Source organism: Pinus tabuliformis, chromosome J (genome assembly GCF_031772625.1).
Source record: "Pinus tabuliformis cultivar Carrire ecotype Pingquan chromosome J, CPIR1, whole genome shotgun sequence".
Taxonomy (NCBI): Eukaryota; Viridiplantae; Streptophyta; class Pinopsida; order Pinales; family Pinaceae; genus Pinus; species Pinus tabuliformis.
In genome coordinates, this window is record NC_142295.1 from 1065811121 (window position 1) to 1065835357 (window position 24237).

Sequence of the window (24237 nt, forward strand, 5' to 3'; positions counted from 1 at the left end):
AACGCTGACACCATCAACAAAATGCTGCACTTTGAACAGACAGAGTTATTAGTCCCTTTCTCCATGAGATCTTTAATGGAAGCAGGTGAGAAGATGACCAGTGAAGAGCTGCAAAAGGTCACCAGGAACTACATGTGGCCTGAGAACCAGCCTACAGGGCCACCTCCTTATCCACATGAGCACTTCAATGACTCGGGCAGGCTGCTCCTGGACATGATAGCCTATGTGCTAGGCTACCAGAACAGCAAGCATGTGGATCTAGCCATGCTCGTAATGCTATCTGCCTACAGCCCACGACAACCCCCTGCCCGAAAGTACAACTTTGCCAAGTTCATAGCCAATAGGATCCATGATCAATTGTGCAAATTGGACAGACAAGGAGTCTTTAGATATTCAGCATACATCTACCACCTGTTCATGTATCATCACTCTGAAGCTTTCCCATGCTACATCAGAAGGCTGGACAACAAAGGGGAGAGAAGATCAGTCATATTCTGGACCTCAGTCTATCATGAAATCACAAATTCACCCTACAGCTATTATGAATTTGTAGATCAGTTTGTATACCCAGTCTCCAGCATACTTATGAAATCCCCTCCACCTAGAATATCAAATGAGATCAAGAAAGCTTTACAGCTTTCTAAGAAGTACAAAATAGGTGATTGGTACCTATATGAACACCACACTGTGTTCAGAGTGTATGGGTGTGAGCTCTGTCCATACAGACTACCCAAGTATGTTCCCATGAGATTATTTGCCTTGGAATATTACAGGCAATTAATCCAGTCAGACCTCACTCACTTCCACAGCTCAAAGAAAAAAGCACACCTTAACTACAAAAATGAGCTGGGCCCTTTTATCATGAATAAGAAGGAAGGATGGGAGGCTGCAGATTTGATCCTAAAAGACAAATATAAGTTGTCTTACAGTTTCCGGTGGGTCCCATATGACCCTCAAGGTTTCATCACTGCCAGGAGAACAAAGTACAGACTCCTAGCCATCAAACACTGCCACTATCCACATCTAGAACAGTATGCAAACTTACAAGAGTGGCAGTTGGATACCCTTGTTGAGAGCTTGTCTGAAGAGGAAAAAATAGCTAAAAATATGAAAGAACTTGAAAAAACTATTGACCTGGACTATGTGATCCAGGTACCTTTCAGGCTGCCTCAAACATCAGGAGGAGGAACCTCAGTTACCAGGACAGCGCCGCCAACAACAGCACCAGGCTTGGATAAGGGAAAGGGAAAAATGGACGCCGAAGATGAAGCAAAAAAGCAGCAGTCAGAGCAGGGAAAGCAACAACCAGAGCAAGAAACAGGGCAGCAAGAAGAACAAACCGGTCTGCCACAAACTGGGCTGCCAGAAACCACCTTATTGCAGACACCACCCCCTCAAGTGGAGCCCCTAACCACTTCAATTTTACAGACCCCGGCACATGAAGAAAGGGGGACCAAAAGACAAAGAGAAGAGTCCACTCCCCTCAGTGGATCCTCCCAACAACCAGAAGCTAAAAGGCAGAGGGCAGACTCCCCAGAAGTAGAAGACATTACTGAAGATGTCTTCAATGATACAGCCAAGGATAGGGAGGGCAGCCAACACACAGGGACTAGCTCCTTTCAGCAGGAGCAGAATTTACAACTTGGCTTGGAGGTATCATCTTCTTCTCAACAAAGCCAGAAGCTCAAAGGTGCTAAGGCCACCTTCAAAGAAATCAAGGCAGCAAATGAACTATTGAGGGCTGAGGTTTACAAGCAATTTATAGATGCCACTCCAACCCAACAAGAAAGATTGATGTCGGTCTACGACTTCAAAGAGGAGAAGATGATATTCAGCCATTTCAAACCTAAGGGGCCCAACCCAATGTCCACTGCTGATTTCATCAAAACAAGGGTGGAGGTCTTGGCCAAAGACATACATCCTATGGACCAAATTGAGCTCCATAAGCAGACTGGAGAAATGGTCTATGCCACCTTGGTAGATAAGGCCACATTAGCTCATGAGCTGAAAGAATCCTTGAAGCACACAAATACTCAACTGGATTTTGAGAGATTGTCTTCCAGGGCCAAGGATAACAGGATAAAATCTCTTGAAGAGATTATTGTTGATCTAGGGCATAACCCTAGTGACCCAACCGGGGTAAAAGCCCTCCTGAAGAAAAAAGAGGATGATCTCAATGCCATGAAGAGGAGATTGAAGCTGTCACCTACAGAACATCCTCAGACAGCTGAACTGCAAAAAGAAAAACAAGTTGATCAACAACTTGATCTACTATTGCAGCAGGATCAAAGGATCCAAGAGCTAGAGAAGGAGCTGGAGAAGTCATTACAGGACAAACAGGGAGAATCCACACTACCAACTCCCCCAACAGATTCTACAGCAGCAACAGGCTCTGGGGCAGCAGTGGCCCCTACAACAGCAAATACAGTTGACCAGCCCAGCATAGAAGAACTAACTAAGGCTGTTAAGCAAATGGAGCTACAAGCAGATGAGATAAGGAAGGCAAAAGAAAAACTGGCAGAGATAGATGCCAAGTATGACCAGTCTAAAATGACAGTGGCAGAACAGGGCAGACAGATCAAGACCCAAAAGGACAGAATCAAAGCCCTGGAGAAAGAGCTTGATCTCAAAAACACCATGGCTGAGATCAAGAGGATCTTATGGAATAAAATCACCCAAAGCATGATTAAACAGTGGAAATCACTCAAAACAATCCATGAACATATGGATTTAATTGTGCAAGCTCAGATAGATATCCAGAGGGCTAAGACAGCACTAGGAAATAGACCTGAACAAGCTAGCCAACTGATAGACTTTCTGAACAGGCAAGACAAAGATGAGCTGGCAGCAGTTGGAATCACCAACAGAACGGAGGCCATCCTTATGACCAAAAAGGTGCTAACACTCAGAGGATATGTGCAGACAGCAGAAAGGAGGAGCTATGAGATACAGACTGAAGTTGAAGACTTCAAGCTCAGAATGGGGATGCTACAGGCAAGAGGAATGCCTAGCCTATTGAGCGGTACAGGGAAATTGATCAACAGAGATCAATTTACAAATAGGATGGCCGCGTACATAGAAAATCAAATCACTGCATCCAGCAGTGCTTCTGAAGAAACTGTTCCTCCTACAGGACAGAGTTTGTACACTCAGCTTGAAGGGTCATTTTTTATTGAAAATGAAGTTAATCATCTATTTGAAACTCCTCCCAGTTTTTTCAAATACACAGAGCTTGATGAGACATTGATTAAAATGCGAAGGCATCAAATGCCCAAGGAGGACTGGTGGCAAGCCATGCTCCAGATTCTGCCACGGTAGTTTCAAAACTCCAGGTCAAAAGCCAGCTCAGGTCACCGCAAGACAAGTATAAAGTGGTCGGTGACTGGAAAATATCTAAAAAGTGATTCATCACTAACAGTGACAGCTAGCCACATTTTGAAACACACGCCTTCAGCCGACTACAACTGCTACAAATTCAACAGCATCTGACAGATTTTGACAGCTAAAGGACTAAGAGCTATTACTGCATTTACTTCTTCATTTACTTCTTTGGCTACTGCTCACTAGCAGTTGGCAGCATATTTATGAGGCATTTACTCTTCTTTCAGATATTTTTCCAAATGTAAATCTGTATATATACCCCCCTTAGTAACGCATAAGGGGTTGCTGGAATTTTCTCTTGGATAACTTCCATCTGCTGTAATATTTTCAGAGAATTAATACAAAGGAGGAATGGAACTTCCAGAAGTTTGGTGTATTTGATGTCTGGTGGTGAAGGATGCATGTTACAGGATTCCATGGGTGTTGCATAAAACTATAAGTATTTTCAAATCTTCTGTTATGTGTTTTTTTGAGTCTTTTGTTCTCTTTGGTTGTTTAAATGTCTTACACTTGATAGTAAGGTGAAAGAATAGTTTCAGGATTTAATCAAGCATTACCCTGAACTCAAACCTGAACTGTCATCTATGTTTTCTTCAGAAACAGTAATAGAAATTGCAATTCTTAACTGCTGCACTTCAATCTGTCTCTTTGCTGTAACAGACTATTCCCAGGGATTCAAATTATTGCCCCTGTGACCTCTGTTTTCTGCTCCAAATTCTGTCACGTGGAAATATGTAAACAATAAGTGGAAATTCTTAAATGCTTTCACTTCGTGCTGCCTGTTTCCTGTCACTTAGCCAAAATATGTTTTAACAAAGCACTCAAAAGGCCCTGTAAGTTCCATCTTTCATCTCACAGATTCAAACACATTAAGCCACAGACTCCATTGCCCAATGATATTCAACATATCTGAAAGCTACATCACTGAAGTCTAAGGGAATTTCATCAACCGAAACACAAACATAACCTGTACTCAATACCTAGCCTAAAACACCATCACTGTAGATATAAATCATAAAGAGAGAGCCCTCTCTGATCACTGTTTGGCTAGAAACAGTGATTAAAAGATTGGTTAGTGGTTACCCCGGCCGTATTCCCTTGGGAGTCATAGGGAACAACCTGGGTGTTAACATAATTGGCGACTCCACTGGGGACACTAAGACTATTCAATCACTATCTATCTTCCAAAGCTTTCATCAAGCCTGAAACTAGCCAAGACATCTTAGGACTGTTTCTCTAATACAGGGGCAGTCTTAGGGAAGAGCTAACTAGGGAAACTTATCCTAGCTTTGAAACATATATAGTCATTCCAGAGTTCTTATTTTGCCCTTGTAAATACAAAACTTCTGTATAAAGTTCTGAAAGAACACTTAGAAGCTGGCTCCTAAAAGAAACCCAAGGCATACTAGGGCACACCCTGACCCTGATCAACCCATCATTGTTGATAACCCAAATATCATCCCAAAGAACATAAGGAAACAGCACAAGCAGGATAAACCTGCTGATTCAGATATAAGGTCAGACCAACCCATCCTCATTCCCACTCCTTGCAAAGTCCTTTTTCGTTCCACACCCAATTCCCCTAGTTCATCTTCAACCCCTCAAAGTCCTACCTTTCCATCTTCACCATCTGCACATACTCGCTCAACCAGTTCTCCACTTGTTACCCATCCTATTAACCCCAGTACACCTGTAATCCCAGTTGTCCCATTTGTTCCTATCAACCCTATTAACCCTATAAACATGGCTAACAGATATGCACCATTGCAGATTCCAGCCAATGCTCCAGCCCTACCCCAAGATTATCAAACCAGACTCTCATTTTTTGATTCCCATGGCCCTTTGACGGCCATCCAGCATGCTAAAAAGATGCAAGACCACTTTGAGACCTATGAAATTGATGATGATAGTGTCAGGATGAGAATCTTTGTTCAAAGCTTAACTGGGGATGTCAGAACTTGGTTTAGGTCCTTAAATGCAAATTCAATTGCAACCCCTGAAGTTTTATACCAGGAATTTACTAACAGATGGGAGAAAAAGAGAGATCCCCACCACATACTTGGTGAATATAACACTATTAAAAGAGGTCCCCAAGAAACGGTGTTGGAGTATTGTGCCAGGTTTAACAACATATACAATGCTATCCCTCAGAACTTAAGACCCCCTCCTGATTTGGCTCTTTATAATTTCCCTGATGGTTTTGATTCTGATATGGCCTATCAGTTGAGAGAAAGAGACCCTCCAACCCTTGCAGAAGCTCAAAGGGTTGCAGTCACTGTAGAGGCCAACCTAATTGCCAAAAGAAACAGGGCAAAGCTGGAAAAGAAAACTGGCTTCAAAGAAGAAACCTCGGGTTTCGACCAAAAGCTAGATGCAATTCTAAATAGCATGAAGAGGTTGGGGGAGAGAGTGGAATCAGTGGAAAGAAAATCATCATGGGAGGCACCACAAAACAATCCTCCTAGAAACCCAAATTTCAGGAGAGCCCAAAACCCCAATATAGGAAAGACTAATGCTGACCAAGATATCAGACCCCCTTTTCAAGAAAATTATGCAGAAACTTCTACTGCAAATCAGCTAAATGAAGACCCCGAAATCAATCTAATAGGTCTGGATGGCAAAAGTCATGTATTCTTAACCCAAGAAGACCATGAGGAGGATGAAAGCAATACATTTCAAACTAAGTCAGGGGAATCCTTTGATTTTAAACAAGGATATGACACTGCTGTCTATGAAGTCCACAAACAATACAAACTAAGGAGTAGGACTGTAAATGTAAATCAACCCGAAAAGATAAAAGAAAAACAGCAAACCAAAGAAAGCTCAGTCACTGAACCTGATCATGTGCCAAACTTGCCTACAAAGGAAGTAGTGGTTGAAGAGGTTACTGAACCACTGTCACCATCAAAACAACCCATGGCAACCTTATCCTCTGAGCCTAACCCAAATATTGCCCCTCAAGATATCAATATTAGGGGCAGGTTCCAAAATCAAGATGAAATCCCACCAGAAGATGTAATAAACAAAGAAAGAACTGCTACCCGTGATCCCAAATTGCAAATTGACAAACCCTTTGACCTAGGAGTAGAGATTGGCAAGTTAAAGGTAGCAATTCCCCTCTCAGAGTTAGCAAAGCATGACATGTACAAACAACAGATTAAAAAATCCCTTCAACTCACCAATAGCAAAGATGATGTAAATGTGTTAGATGACACTCCAGAGTTACTATTTGGTCCAGAGGTAGATGGAAAAACAGTAGTCACAGGGGTTTTACCGTTTTATGTCAGCTTACATGTACATGACAAAATTCTGCACAATGCAATGTTTGACTCAGGAGCCTCTCATAATCTGATGCCAAAAGCAGTCATGGAAAGATTAAACTTAGATATCACAAGACCATACAAAGACTTGTTTTCTTTTGATTCTAGTCAAGTCAAGTGCCTGGGTCTAATTAAGGATTTGTGTGTGTCCCTGGTCCAATTCCCCAACAAGACCATTTTGATGGATGTTGTTGTTGCTGATATCCCACCCAAGTATGGGATGCTATTATCAAGATCATGGGGAGCAAAGCTTCAAGGCTCCCTGCAGTTAGACATGTCATATGCAACCATCTCTGTCTTTGGACAACCAAAAAGACTTTATAGGGAAACACTCATGAAGTATATGGTTAGCAGTGAAGAAAAACCCCAAAATTTCCCAATATATGCAGTTCATTCAGACGTAGACTCTTACATCCTCTTTAATGACAGCATAGGCCTCTCGGACAGTCACATTAGCACAGAGACATTTAAACCAGAACAAAACATCATTCTAACAAGTAGCACCTGTCAAACATCAATCAGTACAACAAAACACTTTAGCTCTCCCCTAGGGGTCAAAGATGGTCAGGCAAATGATGAAGCTATCCTAGAAAACAAATGGGAGAAGAAACCCCAACTCATGCTCACACTACCACCCCATGAACAGAACCTCAAACCTCCTGACCAGCAAGGCATCTTGTGGGTCTTAGAATTTGATGGCTCGGTTAACAAGTTAGGAGCAGGAGCTGGAGTATGGATACATAACAAAGAGAAAGGCTATGCAACAGGCAAGGCCTACAGATTGAATTTTAGATGCACCAACAACATGGCAGAATATGAAGCTCTATTACTAGGCCTCAAGATTGCAAAATCATTACAAGCACCTAGCCTCTCTATCAGGGGAGACTCTGATCTGGTCATTCAACAAGTAAAAGGCAATTTTGTCACTAATGACAAGAGGCTGAGATCCTACAGGGCTGCTGTAATCGAAATATTAGAGACCTTTCATGAGTTTGCTATCACAAAAATTCCAAGGGGCCATAACCTCCATGCACATAGCTTGGCAACATTTGCCAGCACTTTCAAATTCCCACTGGAACCTAATAATTGTTTCACAGCTGAGGTCAGGTACAGACCCTCTATTCCAAACAATGTCAGAGAATGGCAAGTATTTGAGGATGACATGCAAATAAACAATTTTTTAACCCTGCAACAGGAGTTCACAGGATTAAATATTGATCTTGAGACAGCAAGTCAATCACAAATGCTTGAGACAGCAAGTCAATCACAAATATTTAATGAAGCATGTCAATCACAAATACAGTTTCAACAATCTGCTCACCCAATGTCACCTAGGACAGCAAAACAACTACTCAGCCCAACCATTTTCAACAATGAAAACATTCAACAAATTAAACAAATGGACTGTGAAGAGATGAGTAACATTGAAACTGAAATCATACAACTCAAAGACAACTTCCTCCCAGTGGGCCTTACCCCATTAGAGGATATTTTCGACTCAAATGACATCCCTAGGAAGCCAAAGATGCAGCCATTAGATGCAAGAATTGAAGAATGCAATATTGGCACTATGGAAAAGCCTAAGATAGTCAAGCTGTCCGCCTCTTTGCCCCCTGATCAAAAGCCCAAGTACATTGATCTCTTTAAAGAATTTCAAGATGTCTTTGCCTGGGGATATGAAGATCTCAAGTCCTATGACACATCTGTCATCCAGCATACCATCCCCCTCAAGCCTAATCAAAAACCATTCAAACAGAAATTGAGAAGGATCAATCCTGTGCTCCTTCCTTCCATTGAAAAAGAGTTGCATAAAATGTTCAAGGCTGGTATTATAGCACCAATCAGATTCTCTGAATGGATTTCAAATTTAGTCCCTACCAGAAAGAAAACTGGTGAAATCAGACTTTGTGTAGACTTAAGGAATCTGAATCAAGTTTCACTCAAAGATAACTACCCTTTACCAAAAATGGATCACATCCTCCAAAGAGTAGTAGGAGCCTCAAGGATATCACTGCTTGATGGATTCTCAGGCTTCAATCAAATTTTAGTGCACCCTGATGATCAAGACAAAACTGCATTTACTACCCCATGGGGAACTTTCAAGTATGTGAAAATGCCCTTTGGATTGAAGAATGCAGGGGCAACATTTCAAAGAGCAATGGACATTGCTTTTGCAAAAGAAATTCATGATTTCTTGGTCATTTACTTAGATGATCTTACACCCTTCTCAAAATCTGACCAAGAACATTTGAAACATTTAAGACAGATTTTCATAACATGCAGAAAATATGGCATTTCCTTAAACCCCAAGAAGTCTTTATTTGGTTTGGAAGAAGGGAAACTTTTAGGACACATCATTTCAAAAGATGGCATAAGAATTGATCCAGATAGGATACAAGCGATCCTACAAATGCCTCACCCTAGGAATGTCAAAGAGTTGCAAGGATTCTTAGGAAAACTCAATTTTTTAAGAAGGTTCATCCCAAATTTAGCAGAATTGATCAGACTACTAAACAATATGCTAAAGAAAGATTCAAAGGTTAAGTGGACTGTGGAAGCAAAGCAAGCCTTTGAAAGCATAAAACTGGCTTTAACCCAAACCCCGGTATTAACTAATCCTCAGTTTGACAGAGACTTTATTATTTTTTCTTTTGCCTCCCAGCATACTATTGCTGCTGTTTTATTGCAGAAAGATGATCAAGGGAATGAAAAGCCCATTGCTTTTTTCAGTAGAGCTCTTAGAGATGCTCCTTTGAAGTACCAAATAATGGAAAAACAAGCCTATGCATTAATCAAAGCTATCAAAGATTTTAGGATCTATATCCTTTACTCTCATGTTGTGGCTTATGTGCCAAGTCCTATTGTCAAGGACATTCTCACCCAAGAAAACTTAGAGGGTAGAAGAGGAAAATGGATTGCAAACATACTTGAATTTGACATTGAAATAAAACCTACAAAGCTGATTAAAGGGCAAGGTTTGGCCAAGTTAATGACAGAAGCAAATTTCCAAGCCTTAGATATCAACCAACTGGACAGTGAAACAGAGATGGCGACTCCAAAGATCAATGTAGCCTTTGAACAATCTCCTTGGTACTCTGATGTCTGTTATGTGTTACAAAACCTGTGTGCTCCCCCAGGACTGTCCAGAACTAAGTCTAGGTTTCTGAAAATGAAAACATCTAAGTTTTGTGTGATGGATGAGAATCTACTCTGGAAAAACCATGAAGGTATTTTGCTGCACTGTCTTATTGAGAGTGAAACTGACAACATCATGCAAGAATTCCATGCTGGAGACTGTGGTGGACATCTATACTGGAAGTCCACTGTAGACAAAATATTAAGGGCTGGTTATTACTGGCCCACTATGTTCTCTGATGTGAAGAAATTCACAACATCATGCCACAAGTGCCAACTGTTTGAAGGCAGAAGACAGTTGCTGCCACTTCCTTTGAGGCCCATTTCAACAGAAAGACCTTTTCAACAATGGGGTTTGGATTTCATTGGGGAGATTCATCCCTCATCTTCAGGACAACACAGATGGATTTTGACTGCAACAGACTACTTCACCAAGTGGATTGAAGCTGCCCCATGCAGACAAGCAAATGATTCAGTGATCATTCAATTTTTGGAGAATAATATACTGGCTAGATTTGGCTGCCCAGATAAGATAATAACAGACAATGCTGCTGCCTTCAAATCCAAGACAATGATAAACTTCTGCCATAAATTTCACATTACTTTGGGCCATTCTACAGCTTACTATCCTCAGGGAAATGGTCTTGCTGAATCATCAAACAAAAGCTTGATAAACATCATAAAGAAAGTATTGGAAGAGAACAAAAAGAACTGGCACAAGAAACTAGTAAATGCTTTATGGGCAGATAGATTAACCACCAAAAGATCAATTGGTACCAGCCCATATGAGTTGGTCTATGGATTAGAGGCCAGATTTCCTTCATCACTAGGGGTGCCAGTTATGAAACTTCTACAAGAAAGTCAAGCAGAGCCAAATGATATGCAAAGAAGGATCAACCAGATAATCTGTTTACAGCAGACCAGAGAACAAGTTTTCAGCAGAGTGCAAATATTACAAGAAAAACTGAAAAAGGCCTTTGACAGAAGAACCAAAGCAGAAGATTTCAATATGGGAGACAAAGTTCTAAAGTGGGATGCAAGAAGAGAAGAGAAAGGGAAACATGGGAAATTTGATTCTTTGTGGAAAGGACCATTTGCTGTCCAAGCAGTACAAGGTAATAACACTTATTTCCTTAAAAGTTTGACTGTAACTGAACTGGATGAAGGTCCTGTCAATGGCAGGATGTTGAAGCACTATTATGATGGTTCACTATGATAGGGATCCAAAGGTTCATTGTATATATGCAGGCCTACATATGTTTTTTGTTTGTAAAAAGATGTTTTCAAGTGCTGCACCTAGCAGCAATAGGCAGATAGAATCAAAGGTTCCCCAAGGAAAAGCACACAATTTTGACAGGTTGCATGCATCAGATTCCAAAGATTAAGATGGACAGTCAAGGAACAAGGCAATCTGACCTGCTGTTCTTGGTCTTTCAAAAGAAAAACCATCCCCATGTGGAGCCACTGTTAGATACCTATAGTAATAGGTTTCATATTTCATGATTGATTATTGAAAATCCAAATATGCTCTGCTTTGCTACTACAAAGATCCCATATTTCCAGAAAATCAGAGGTGTGTGAAGTATTTCAAATATTGAGGACCTTATTACAATTTTTTGGGTGATTCAACAGTTCAAACTGGATCATGCCATGTTTCAATTTTGAGTTGTAGAATAGAGAAAGAAGTCTGTCCAAACAGCTTAATCTTGGCAGACAAATAGTTCAGGTAGAGAAACAAAGGTTCCCAAAAGTCTAATCTGGGACCTTGGAAGAGATAAGGGTAGAAGTAGATAGGGAGAAAAGGAAAAAAGCCAAAGAAAAGAAAAGGCAAGTAAGGGTCTGCAAGTCCAAATGCACCCTCCAAGAAGAAATAAAATGCTAGGCAAGTAGCTGGGTAGGTAGCAGGGGTTGCAGAAAGGTATCCCTATCATTGCAAGGTTGGTGATGGTGGGCAGCAAGGCAAGAGATTACAGCTGGAAGCATGACTAATTTCCCTCACTCCCCTCCAATTTCATTTCTAACATTCCCTCACTAGCCTGAGATTCATGGAAAAGACTAAGTTTTCATGGTGGTTCTTGATCTTTAAAAGCCACATTTCTTATCTAAAGTTCTTTTCATTTTGATCTACTCTTGAAACCAAGCTTGTTTCATATAAACTCAATGATTTCCACATCCACTTACCTCCTCCTCCACAACTAACACTAACCCTATTGTACAAATCCCTTATATCGCCTTTCTCCCTAATATTACTAACACCAAGGTGTATAAATCCCAACATTATCTACATATTCTCCTTTTGGCATTATAGCCAAGTAAATGGTCCAAGGAGACTTCAGTCCACCTGGGACTGTGGTCAACCTTGTCTTGGATGTGCTCTGACCCCTGGTTATGAGCAGAAATCCTGTCCCTCAAGCCCTTACCGTCTCTCTGCTGAAAGCGCACAGAAAACCCCCTTTTCCTATGAAAACCCCTGAAAAGGCCCAAAAAACCCAAAACTGCGAAAAAACCCACTTGCCTATAGTCCTCCGCCCAAAAATTAAACTGAATATTTTATTGCGCTGGCGGGACCCCTCCCCAACATGCTCGACCAGTCGGAAGGCCCGCCAGCCGTCAGATCTCCAGCGCCCAGATCTAAGGGTGGGCGGTCAATTTCAGATCTCGATGTGCCGACATTTAGCGTCCGGGGAAAGCGGTTTTACCTATCCCGTACAATGGACGCGTGGCGGGCGGTAAGGTTGTTCGGAGCCCTCCTCCCACTTACCGCCTTTGCCCAAAGGTGGTGCGGGGAACCCACTTACCGCCACCCCGTATACCGCTACCCCACACGTCATGCCTACACGTCATGTCCACGCCGCTCTGACGTCACCCCGCTGGTGCCCGCCCCATCGTCCCTTGGTCCTCCACGCGGGCCCGCCTTTGCGCCCGCCCGCCACCGTGTCTTGCCGACCTGGCTAACACCTCAGCATCCACGTCACCCCTCACCTGGGCCCCGCCATGACGTCATGCTGACGTCATCGGCGGAAAAGCGCCAAATTCATACTTTTGCCAAATTTACCGATTTAAACGGCTAAACGCATATTTTTCGCTTATTTTGCATGCGAAGCTGAACTAGCCGTTGTCAAGCCTGCTGCCGCGAAATCTTGCATTCAGCCATCAAATTCGACAAGTAAACCGTTCAAAGTTCGAGGCTTGACTGCATTAAGCCTTTGCAACCCAGCCCGCAAGCTTCCAGGTCGATTTGCCAGGTATTTTGCCGTCTTCTCCCATTCTGCCCGTGAATTCCAATTTTCTGCAAAATCACCATTAAAGTCTGCTAAAAACTCTAAATTTAGCTCTACCTAAGCACCCAAATCAGACATAAGCAACCTGTGCCATCCATTAGCCCCAATTTAGCTCTGTACAAACCAGCTCGCGGGTTAAAACTGCAGAAATCGCCCTGAAGTACCCGGCATTGTTCCTTTTTGCCAAGTACTGGTTACCTGCACTCTTCCTGTACAAATACTAATACCTCAGTAAGCATTCCCTTAGACAATCCACATTCCTGAAAATCATCAGTACTTTGCTAGCTTCAGAACAACTTCACACCAGAAGAAGACATCACACCAATTGCACCTACCTGCTGCTCAAAGTCTTCAAGAGATTCATCAAAGCTCTGCATTCTGCTGCACACTTTCAGACTGTATCATGGCAGCATCTGCATCCTCCTCCCTCAGTGTCACTCCACTGAGTCAAACCAATAAGGAACTGGAAGCTATGCCATTAGTTGACAAAGACTGTCTCATAAATGATTTTGAGGGAAACAGAAACTTTTTGAAGACCTTCACCACATTAAGGGAAGACTATAAGGCAGGACTTGGTACAGATGGGATATGGGAGTCAAACCTGCCCTATTACTGCCTCCCAGCTGTGAATGTTTTCCCTGAAATCATTCACTTATGTGCTCAAAATTATGATCAGGAGCACAGAGCTGTCAACACTCAACTAGGGAGGATTTTGTTCTATATAAACGCTGACACCATCAACAAAATGCTGCACTTTGAACAGACAGAGTTATTAGTCCCTTTCTCCATGAGATCTTTAATGGAAGCAGGTGAGAAGATGACCAGTGAAGAGCTGCAGAAGGTCACCAGGAACTACATGTGGCCTGAGAACCAGCCTACAGGGCCACCTCCTTATCCACATGAGCACTTCAATGACTCAGGCAGGCTGCTCCTGGACATGATAGCCTATGTGCTAGGCTACCAGAACAGCAAGCATGTGGATCTAGCCATGCTCGTAATGCTATCTGCCTACAGCCCACGACAACCCCCTGCCCGAAAGTACAACTTTGCCAAGTTCATAGCCAATAGGATCCATGATCAATTGTGCAAATTGGACAGACAAGGAGTCTTTAGATATTCAGCATACATCTACCACCTGTTCATGTATCATCACTCTGAAGCTTTCCCATGCTACATCAGAAGGCTGGACAACAAAGGGGAGAGAAGATCAGTCATATTCTGGACCTCAGTCTATCATGAAATCACAAATTCACCCTACAGCTATTGTGAATTTGTAGATCAGTTTGTATACCCAGTCTCCAGCATACTTATGAAATCCCCTCCACCTAGAATATCAAATGAGATCAAGAAAGCTTTACAGCTTTCTAAGAAGTACAAAATAGGTGATTGGTACCTATATGAACACCACACTGTGTTCAGAGTGTATGGGTGTGAGCTCTGTCCATACAGACTACCCAAGTATGTTCCCATGAGATTATTTGCCTTGGAATATTACAGGCAATTAATCCAGTCAGACCTCACTCACTTCCACAGCTCAAAGAAAAAAGCACACCTTAACTACAAAAATGAGCTGGGCCCTTTTATCATGAATAAGAAGGAAGGATGGGAGGCTGCAGATTTGATCCTAAAAGACAAATATAAGTTGTCTTACAGTTTCCAGTGGGTCCCATATGACCCTCAAGGTTTCATCACTGCCAGGAGAACAAAGTACAGACTCCTAGCCATCAAACACTGCCACTATCCACATCTAGAACAGTATGCAAACTTACAAGAGTGGCAGTTGGATACCCTTGTTGAGAGCTTGTCTGAAGAGGAAAAAATAGCTAAAAATATGAAAGAACTTGAAAAAACTATTGACCTGGACTATGTGATCCAGGTACCTTTCAGGCTGCCTCAAACATCAGGAGGAGGAACCTCAGTTACCAGGACAGCGCCGCCAACAACAGCACCAGGCTTGGATAAGGGAAAGGGAAAAATGGACGCCGAAGATGAAGCAAAAAAGCAGCAGTCAGAGCAGGGAAAGCAACAACCAGAGCAAGAAACAGGGCAGCAAGAAGAACAAACCGGTCTGCCACAAACTGGGCTGCCAGAAACCACCTTATTGCAGACACCACCCCCTCAAGTGGAGCCCCTAACCACTTCAATTTTACAGACCCCGGCACATGAAGAAAGGGGGACCAAAAGACAAAGAGAAGAGTCCACTCCCCTCAGTGGATCCTCCCAACAACCAGAAGCTAAAAGGCAGAGGGCAGACTCCCCAGAAGTAGAAGACATTACTGAAGATGTCTTCAATGATACAGCCAAGGATAGGGAGGGCAGCCAACACACAGGGACTAGCTCCTTTCAGCAGGAGCAGAATTTACAACTTGGCTTGGAGGTATCATCTTCTTCTCAACAAAGCCAAAAGCTCAAAGGTGCTAAGGCCACCTTCAAAGAAATCAAGGCAGCAAATGAACTATTGAGGGCTGAGGTTTACAAGCAATTTATAGATGCCACTCCAGCCCAACAAGAAAGATTGATGTCGGTCTACGACTTCAAAGAGGAGAAGATGATATTCAGCCATTTCAAACCTAAGGGGCCCAACCCAATGTCCACTGCTGATTTCATCAAAACAAGGGTGGAGGTCTTGGCCAAAGACATACATCCTATGGACCAAATTGAGCTCCATAAGCAGACTGGAGAAATGGTCTATGCCACCTTGGTAGATAAGGCCACATTAGCTCATGAGCTGAAAGAATCCTTGAAGCACACAAATACTCAACTGGATTTTGAGAGATTGTCTTCCAGGGCCAAGGATAACAGGATAAAATCTCTTGAAGAGATTATTGTTGATCTAGGGCATAACCCTAGTGACCCAACCGGGGTAAAAGCCCTCCTGAAGAAAAAAGAGGATGATCTCAATGCCATGAAGAGGAGATTGAAGCTGTCACCTACAGAACATCCTCAGACAGCTGAACTGCAAAAAGAAAAACAAGTTGATCAACAACTTGATCTACTATTGCAGCAGGATCAAAGGATCCAAGAGCTAGAGAAGGAGCTGGAGAAGTCATTACAGGACAAACAGGGAGAATCCACACTACCAACTCCCCCAACAGATTCTACAGCAGCAACAGGCTCTGGGGCAGCAGTGGCCCCTACAACAGCAAATACAGTTGACCAGCCCAGCATAGAAGAACTAACTAAGGCTGTTAAGCAAATGGAGCTACAAGCAGATGAGATAAGGAAGGCAAAAGAAAAACTGGCAGAGATAGATGCCAAGTATGACCAGTCTAAAATGACAGTGGCAGAACAGGGCAGACAGATCAAGACCCAAAAGGACAGAATCAAAGCCCTGGAGAAAGAGCTTGATCTCAAAAACACCATGGCTGAGATCAAGAGGATCTTATGGAATAAAATCACCCAAAGCATGATTAAACAGTGGAAATCACTCAAAACAATCCATGAACATATGGATTTAATTGTGCAAGCTCAGATAGATATCCAGAGGGCTAAGACAGCACTAGGAAATAGACCTGAACAAGCTAGCCAACTGATAGACTTTCTGAACAGGCAAGACAAAGATGAGCTGGCAGCAGTTGGAATCACCAACAGAACGGAGGCCATCCTTATGACCAAAAAGGTGCTAACACTCAGAGGATATGTGCAGACAGCAGAAAGGAGGAGCTATGAGATACAGACTGAAGTTGAAGACTTCAAGCTCAGAATGGGGATGCTACAGGCAAGAGGAATGCCTAGCCTATTGAGCGGTACAGGGAAATTGATCAACAGAGATCAATTTACAAATAGGATGGCCGCGTACATAGAAAATCAAATCACTGCATCCAGCAGTGCTTCTGAAGAAACTGTTCCTCCTACAGGACAGAGTTTGTACACTCAGCTTGAAGGGTCATTTTTTATTGAAAATGAAGTTAATCATCTATTTGAAACTCCTCCCAGTTTTTTCAAATACACAGAGCTTGATGAGACATTGATTAAAATGCGAAGGCATCAAATGCCCAAGGAGGACTGGTGGCAAGCCATGCTCCAGATTCTGCCACGGTAGTTTCAAAACTCCAGGTCAAAAGCCAGCTCAGGTCACCGCAAGACAAGTATAAAGTGGTCGGTGACTGGAAAATATCTAAAAAGTGATTCATCACTAACAGTGACAGCTAGCCACATTTTGAAACACACGCCTTCAGCCGACTACAACTGCTACAAATTCAACAGCATCTGACAGATTTTGACAGCTAAAGGACTAAGAGCTATTACTGCATTTACTTCTTCATTTACTTCTTTGGCTACTGCTCACTAGCAGTTGGCAGCATATTTATGAGGCATTTACTCTTCTTTCAGATATTTTTCCAAATGTAAATCTGTATATATACCCCCCTTAGTAACGCATAAGGGGTTGCTGGAATTTTCTCTTGGATAACTTCCATCTGCTGTAATATTTTCAGAGAATTAATACAAAGGAGGAATGGAACTTCCAGAAGTTTGGTGTATTTGATGTCTGGTGGTGAAGGATGCATGTTACAGGATTCCATGGGTGTTGCATAAAACTATAAGTATTTTCAAATCTTCTGTTATGTGTTTTTTTGAGTCTTTTGTTCTCTTTGGTTGTTTAAATGTCTTACACTTGATAGTAAGGTGAAAGAATAGTTTCAGGATTTAATCAAGCATTACCCTGAACTCAAACCTGAACTGTCATCTATGTTTTCTTCAGAAACAGTAATAGAAATTGCAATTCTTAACTGCTGCACTTCAATCTGTCTCTTTGCTGTAACAGACTATTCCCAGGGATTCAAATTATTGCCCCTGTGACCTCTGTTTTCTGCTCCAAATTCTGTCACGTGGAAATATGTAAACAATAAGTGGAAATTCTTAAATGCTTTCACTTCGTGCTGCCTGTTTCCTGTCACTTAGCCAAAATATGTTTTAACAAAGCACTCAAAAGGCCCTGTAAGTTCCATCTTTCATCTCACAGATTCAAACACATTAAGCCACAGACTCCATTGCCCAATGATATTCAACATATCTGAAAGCTACATCACTGAAGTCTAAGGGAATTTCATCAACCGAAAGACAAACATAACCTGTACTCAATACCTAGCCTAAAACACCATCACTGTAGATATAAATCATAAAGAGAGAGCCCTCTCTGATCACTGTTTGGCTAGAAACAGTGATTAAAAGATTGGTTAGTGGTTACCCCGGCCGTATTCCCTTGGGAGTCATAGGGAACAACCTGGGTGTTAACACCAACCAAGAAGCAATCCTCCTCTAATTCAATGAGTTTCACAGGTTGTTCTTCCATGGTATCGCAATCAGCCATGTCAGTAACTAATGCAATCCGTAAACTTGGCACTATGTACACCATGGTCATTACAACTTCTTGCCCATATGCCCAGAGGACCATTGGTATGTGCACATCCCAGTCATTTTGCTTCGCGTTGCAAATATTTGTCAAAGAACTTTCTAGAATTTTGTTGAAGGCTTCTATTGCTCCATTTGCTTGAGGGTGATAAGGCATACTCTTCTGATGATATATCCATAATTCCTCAAGTAATGCAACGATTGTCTCATTCAAGAAGTGTGTGCCCCTATCACTCATCAAAATCTTAGGGCAGCCAAACCGAGACAAGATATATTCAAGAATAAACTTCGTGGTGGTAACAATGCTAAAATCTCTTACAAGTTGTGCCTTTACCCACCTAGTTAAGTATTCAGTCGTCGTAATGATATATCTATCCCTTGTCTTCTTCCCCAGTGGCTGTATTGGTCCCACAAAGTCTATTACTGTCTTATCAAACACTTGCAATGTCACTTTTGGTTTCAGTGGCAATTCATCTCTTCACGATGATCTCCCCATCCATTGATGGACATCGCACACCCTGCAATATATTTTGGAATCCTTATGCACAGTCAACCACCACAGTCCTGCATGTAGGATCTTCTGTGTAGTTGCTCTTCCTGCATAATTTCCTCCCACTATTCGTCCAAGTGCTTCTGCAAGGATACTTTTCATTTCATACTCTGGAACATACCTACACAATATTTCATCAGAGCCCATTTTTTATGAGTGTCTGGTGATAACAGATAAATATGCAACCCAAACCGCCAGTTCTTTCTTTTGTTGCCTCGAATACCCTTCAGGAGCGGTGTCAGCAGATAAGAATTGAATTATATTAGCGAAATGATCATCTATGTCATGAATAACGAAGAGTTTCACATCAGGCAACCCTTCCTCTAGAGTCGTAGGCTCATACCCATTCTCAATTCATGATATGTGATCTGGATCAGCATTCAAGTGGCCTGGGTTCACAATGACTTCAAAATCATATTCCTAGAAAAGAAATAATCATATACAAATCATTCCCCCCAACACAGGCTTGTTGACCAAGTATTTCAGAGCAGAATGATCTATATACATGTTGAAGAGCGCACCCAACAGATAGTGCTGGAATTTCTACAGTGCATAAACCATTGCCAAACCTTCACGCTCTATGGTTGAATAGTTCTTTTCCGCCTTTGACAACTTTCGACTTGAAAATGCTATTGGGTGGGTCGATATCTCCTTTGCCTGGTTGGGTCAGCACAACTCTTAATGCTATGCAGGATGCATCTACATGTACATGGAGCTCTTTCTTCCAATTGGGGAACACTAAAATGGGCGCGGTGACCATTTTCTCCTTCAAAATATCCAAACTCTTATGGCAGTCCTCATCCCAGCAAAACGCCGCATCCTTTTTCAATAATTTTTCCATGGGTGCAGTGATTTAGGCATACACTTTGATGAATTTCCTATAATATCCAGTATGGTCGGACGTTGTGCGCAATTGTTTAACATTCTCCGAGGCTTCCAAATTGACGATTACTGCAATTTTGGCAGGGTCTACCATCAATCCCTGCTTGCAAACAACATGGCCCAAGAGTATCCCGTAGGGTACGTAGAATATGCATTTTTTCAAATTAAGGGCTATCTGATGCTTTCAAGAAGTATCCAACATGAGACGTAGACTAGAAACATGTCACTTTAATAACCCGAACATTGTCTAGTCATCAAAGTAGACCTCCAAAGATTTATGGATAAATTCCTTCAAGGTTACAATTACCACCCTAGAGAAAATTGCATGGGCATTCTTAAGCCCGAAAGGCATCACTGTATACTGAAAACATCCCCATTTAGTCACGAAAGTGGTGTTACACTGGTCCTCTGGCACGATCTTGACCTGATGGTACCTTGAGAATCCATCCATGAATGAATATGCTTCCTGTGCTCCAACATTCTACAGTACCTAATCCGTGAAGGGCATAGGGAATGGATCATGGACACACATGTCATTCAACTTCCTTAAGTTTACACATATCCGAATTTCACCCTGTGTTTTCTTTTCTTGAACCACCATGGGACTAACCCAATCTGATTCCTTGACAGGTTTAATGATCTCGGCTTCAAGCATTTTATCCAATTCCTTGCACACCTTTTCCTTATACTTAGGATTTAATCGGTAGGGGTGTTGTTTCACTAGCTTTGCATCTGGCTTCAAAGTGATCTTCATGACTCCCAGATCCCCTACTATCCCTTTTAGATTAGAGAACTTGGTGGGAAATAAGTCCTAATACTCTCACAATAGCTCCGCGAGCTTATCTACTATATCTTCGTCCCAATAGTCTCCTATGTTCACGAACTACGCCTACATTTCCGATCCAATATTCACCTATTTGGTATTTAAAGGCTCTGATATATCAGGGATTTATGCCTTAGGTCCCTCGACTTCACGTTGTCCTTCAGACTCAGGAATGTGGATGTTCCTAGGATCTTCCTCACCATCCTCCATAGTCACATTGTAGCATTCAAGCGCATGGCGCAACTGCGTACTCCAATCTAGTTGTACCCATCCAACTAGTACTTCAGGCATTTTGAATATCACAACTTTGATCTCTTGCAATGTTTCATATATACATTCAAACCCATATTCAAAGCTACAAGTTAATAGAAAACTTTCATTCATAACATCCAATTCTGCGGTCCCATGTCACAACTCCGTTTCTAGATACCAATTCATTAGGATTGTATCCAAAGTGTGGCAAAAGATAGGAACCCACTCCGGCTATGGTTCTTCTTCCCATGCTTTTGTCCAACGAGTTAAGTTCTCACGTGGATCATTTTTCCCTATGTATTTCTTCGTAATGCGGGTATTAGCGTACCCAAACCTCAAATTCATCATTGTTTGATACTCCTTCCAAACTGCGAAACTATTCTTATGCGTGCCCCACCAACGGGCACGTGCAGCTTGCAGTGCAATGTCTAGCGCTTGGATCACATGTTCCTCTTGTACATCCCTTTCAAATTTATCCAGAAATAAATTGACATGCTCTAAACCATCATAATACAATAAATTGCGTACCTCAGTGGATATACATCATAGCGATTTTGTTAGCCTGTTGTAGTGCAATGATGATACTTCATGCAGTCAGTTCTACCAGTGTTTGTGCTCCTCATCTGAATTTGAATTACAAGATTTGTCCTTCTCCCACATGATTTTCCCATCCACCATAGGGTTGATCTAATCTTCATACCACCCATTTAGCTTATAGATCTACTCAATATCATCATCCTCCTCATAATCGTGGACTGGTTCAGTATATCGCACACCTTCAGCTGGATCCAATGGCATAATCACCCTTAGTTATTTATTTTTAAATTTCATACTGCGCTTCTTCAGATTGATGACTGCTTTCATATAAAATTCCCAATTGTTATAGACATTTTTGGGCACTGCAACCCCAATCATATATGTCCATAAACCAAGGGATCCTAAGTCCCTAAAAGTGTTGTTCCATCCCCTAAAAGAACAAGGTCAGCTGATTACATCATCTCCCAGAAGTTCTCCATGAAAAACTACTCAGAACTGGTCAAAACTGGACCATCTCACCTGCTCCATGGTCAAAGTGCGATGCATCCCACCTAAATGCACACAGGAGGTGTGATGCATACTGAAAAGCCCTTCTATGGGGTGCGATGGGCGAGAATGGACAAATGGCAGAGGCAGTATGCGAGGTGGAGGATCATGGAATCTTCCAGAAACTTCTCCTGTGACACTTGCCTCTCTGAATTCGCCCAGGGATGAGTAAGAGATCATCATTCTCCAAGTGGAAGAAAGAACTATTAGAGAGAGGACACTAATCAGATCCCAGAAGTTGACTCACCCCCCTTGCAAATATCTATATATGGATCCCTCATCCCAGAGATCCAAAGGCTAGAATTTTGTATCTTGTGAGGAAGTGTTGTTGGTTTCTTGTTGCAACATCATAATGCTGGGTGATCTAAGCTTTTCATGAGGTGAAGAAGGGCTTCTTGCTGAGAGGATGACACTGGGTCAGAACAATTGGTTGTAATCTTCTTTGCTCATTCTTGATATTAATAAAGCTATTCAAGTTTTCCTCCACATTCTTGTATGTTTGATGATATATGCTTTTGTGTGGTCAATATACAATTGGTCCTATATTGTTTATGATGGTAGATCTTTGTTCTTGGATAGTGTTATGCTGCTTTGATTCCACAGGTGCTCTTTGAAGCCGGGTAGACGAGAAAGCGAGTGGCAAGGATCTATCAGAAGGGAGAGGAATCAAGCAAGGAACCAAGCACAAGATTGAGGTTGGTGTCCTTTGTTCCCCTCTTATCTACTTATCATAAAGGAAAACGAAAGTAGTTTTAGTTTGTTTGTTTCTAAGATAGCTACCAGTCTTAGTGGGACTAGTAGCTCTGCATAGACACTAGATTTCCCGATAAAAAGATGGCGACTCCACTGGGGAGTGAATAGTTTGTTTACTTTTCCATATTTGTTGGTTTTATAAACTTACAGACGAAGCATGAAGTCAAGCCTGCTAGCCTTCGAACTGCATTTGCTATGCAAGTGCAAAGTAGATCAACGCTGCTTCAGTCTATCTCTGGGTTTTGTTTATAAACTGAACAATTGATTTGTAAACATCCTATTTGCCCTTGTGGTGGCTCTAGTAACCTCTTTAGATCTACCCCTGTGATTTGTTTACTGGTTATCACTTGCTTGGCCTAAATCCCTGAACTGTGCTGCAAACTGTGATCAAGAATTGGTTTAAGAGTCTCGCACTGTACCATCGCACCCTCTCTTCAAGGATATTAGTATGCATTGCACTTCCCGTGTGCTGTAGGTGGGATGCATACTGGAATCCCTGTGTAATAGGTGCGCTGATCAGAAAAGGCTAATTTTGCCTCCAGACTTTGGTTTTTCTTCACTCTTTTTAGCTCTATTCAAGAGTTTTGCTGTCTATAGTCAATATACCTCTATTGGAAACCCCCTTCCTTGCAATTATTCTGCCTCCATTATGCAAAGAACTGTTAGTGTTTTTATGTATTGTGAGCCATTTTCAGTTCTCTTTTACAAATAAGTAGCATAATTGAACTGTCGTTTCTTGATTTGGAAGTGTCGCAAGTGTCATTTTCAGTCATAGAAGAGAATCCGATTGTTCTTGATAGTCGTTTACACTGTTACTCTTGTATTTGATTTGAATTAATAGTTTTTCAAGTGTTGAAAGCAAGTTCTCAATTCCAAATCGCAAAGTGTCGTCATTGTCTTCATTTTGCCTTGAAAAGAAGCTTGTTAGCAATGTCGCTTTGAAAAATAATTCAGATTTGCACTTAGCTTTCTTTTTATCATTCACACATTAAGAAGGCTGAAAACAAATACATGCATGTGCATTTGCATTTAGACTATTTTTTGGTTTGATTTAGGACAGTGCATATAGTGTGTGCTCTCTGCTCTATGTTGAAAGAATATCATCTCTCTTTCTTTAGTAGCTAGGATTTTCATTGCAAAAAGAAGATTAAACGATTGTTTATCATCTTATATTGCATTTTAGGAATTATACATCTACATCACGCGGTGAACCTGAAAGGAAAATTTCTTAAGCAAGATCAGATGTAAAATAAATTTAATGAATCTAAAAACGCTTTGGAACCTAACGCACAACATTTAGAAGTTTAGGCTAGAGACGTATTCCAGCGTCGTAAAGCCTAGTAACTGTTGTTTCCATTGTTGGTTGGGTGATTCCTCCACTTTGAGACGAAAAGTACCAGTACGGACTTGTGCTCCCACGTACCG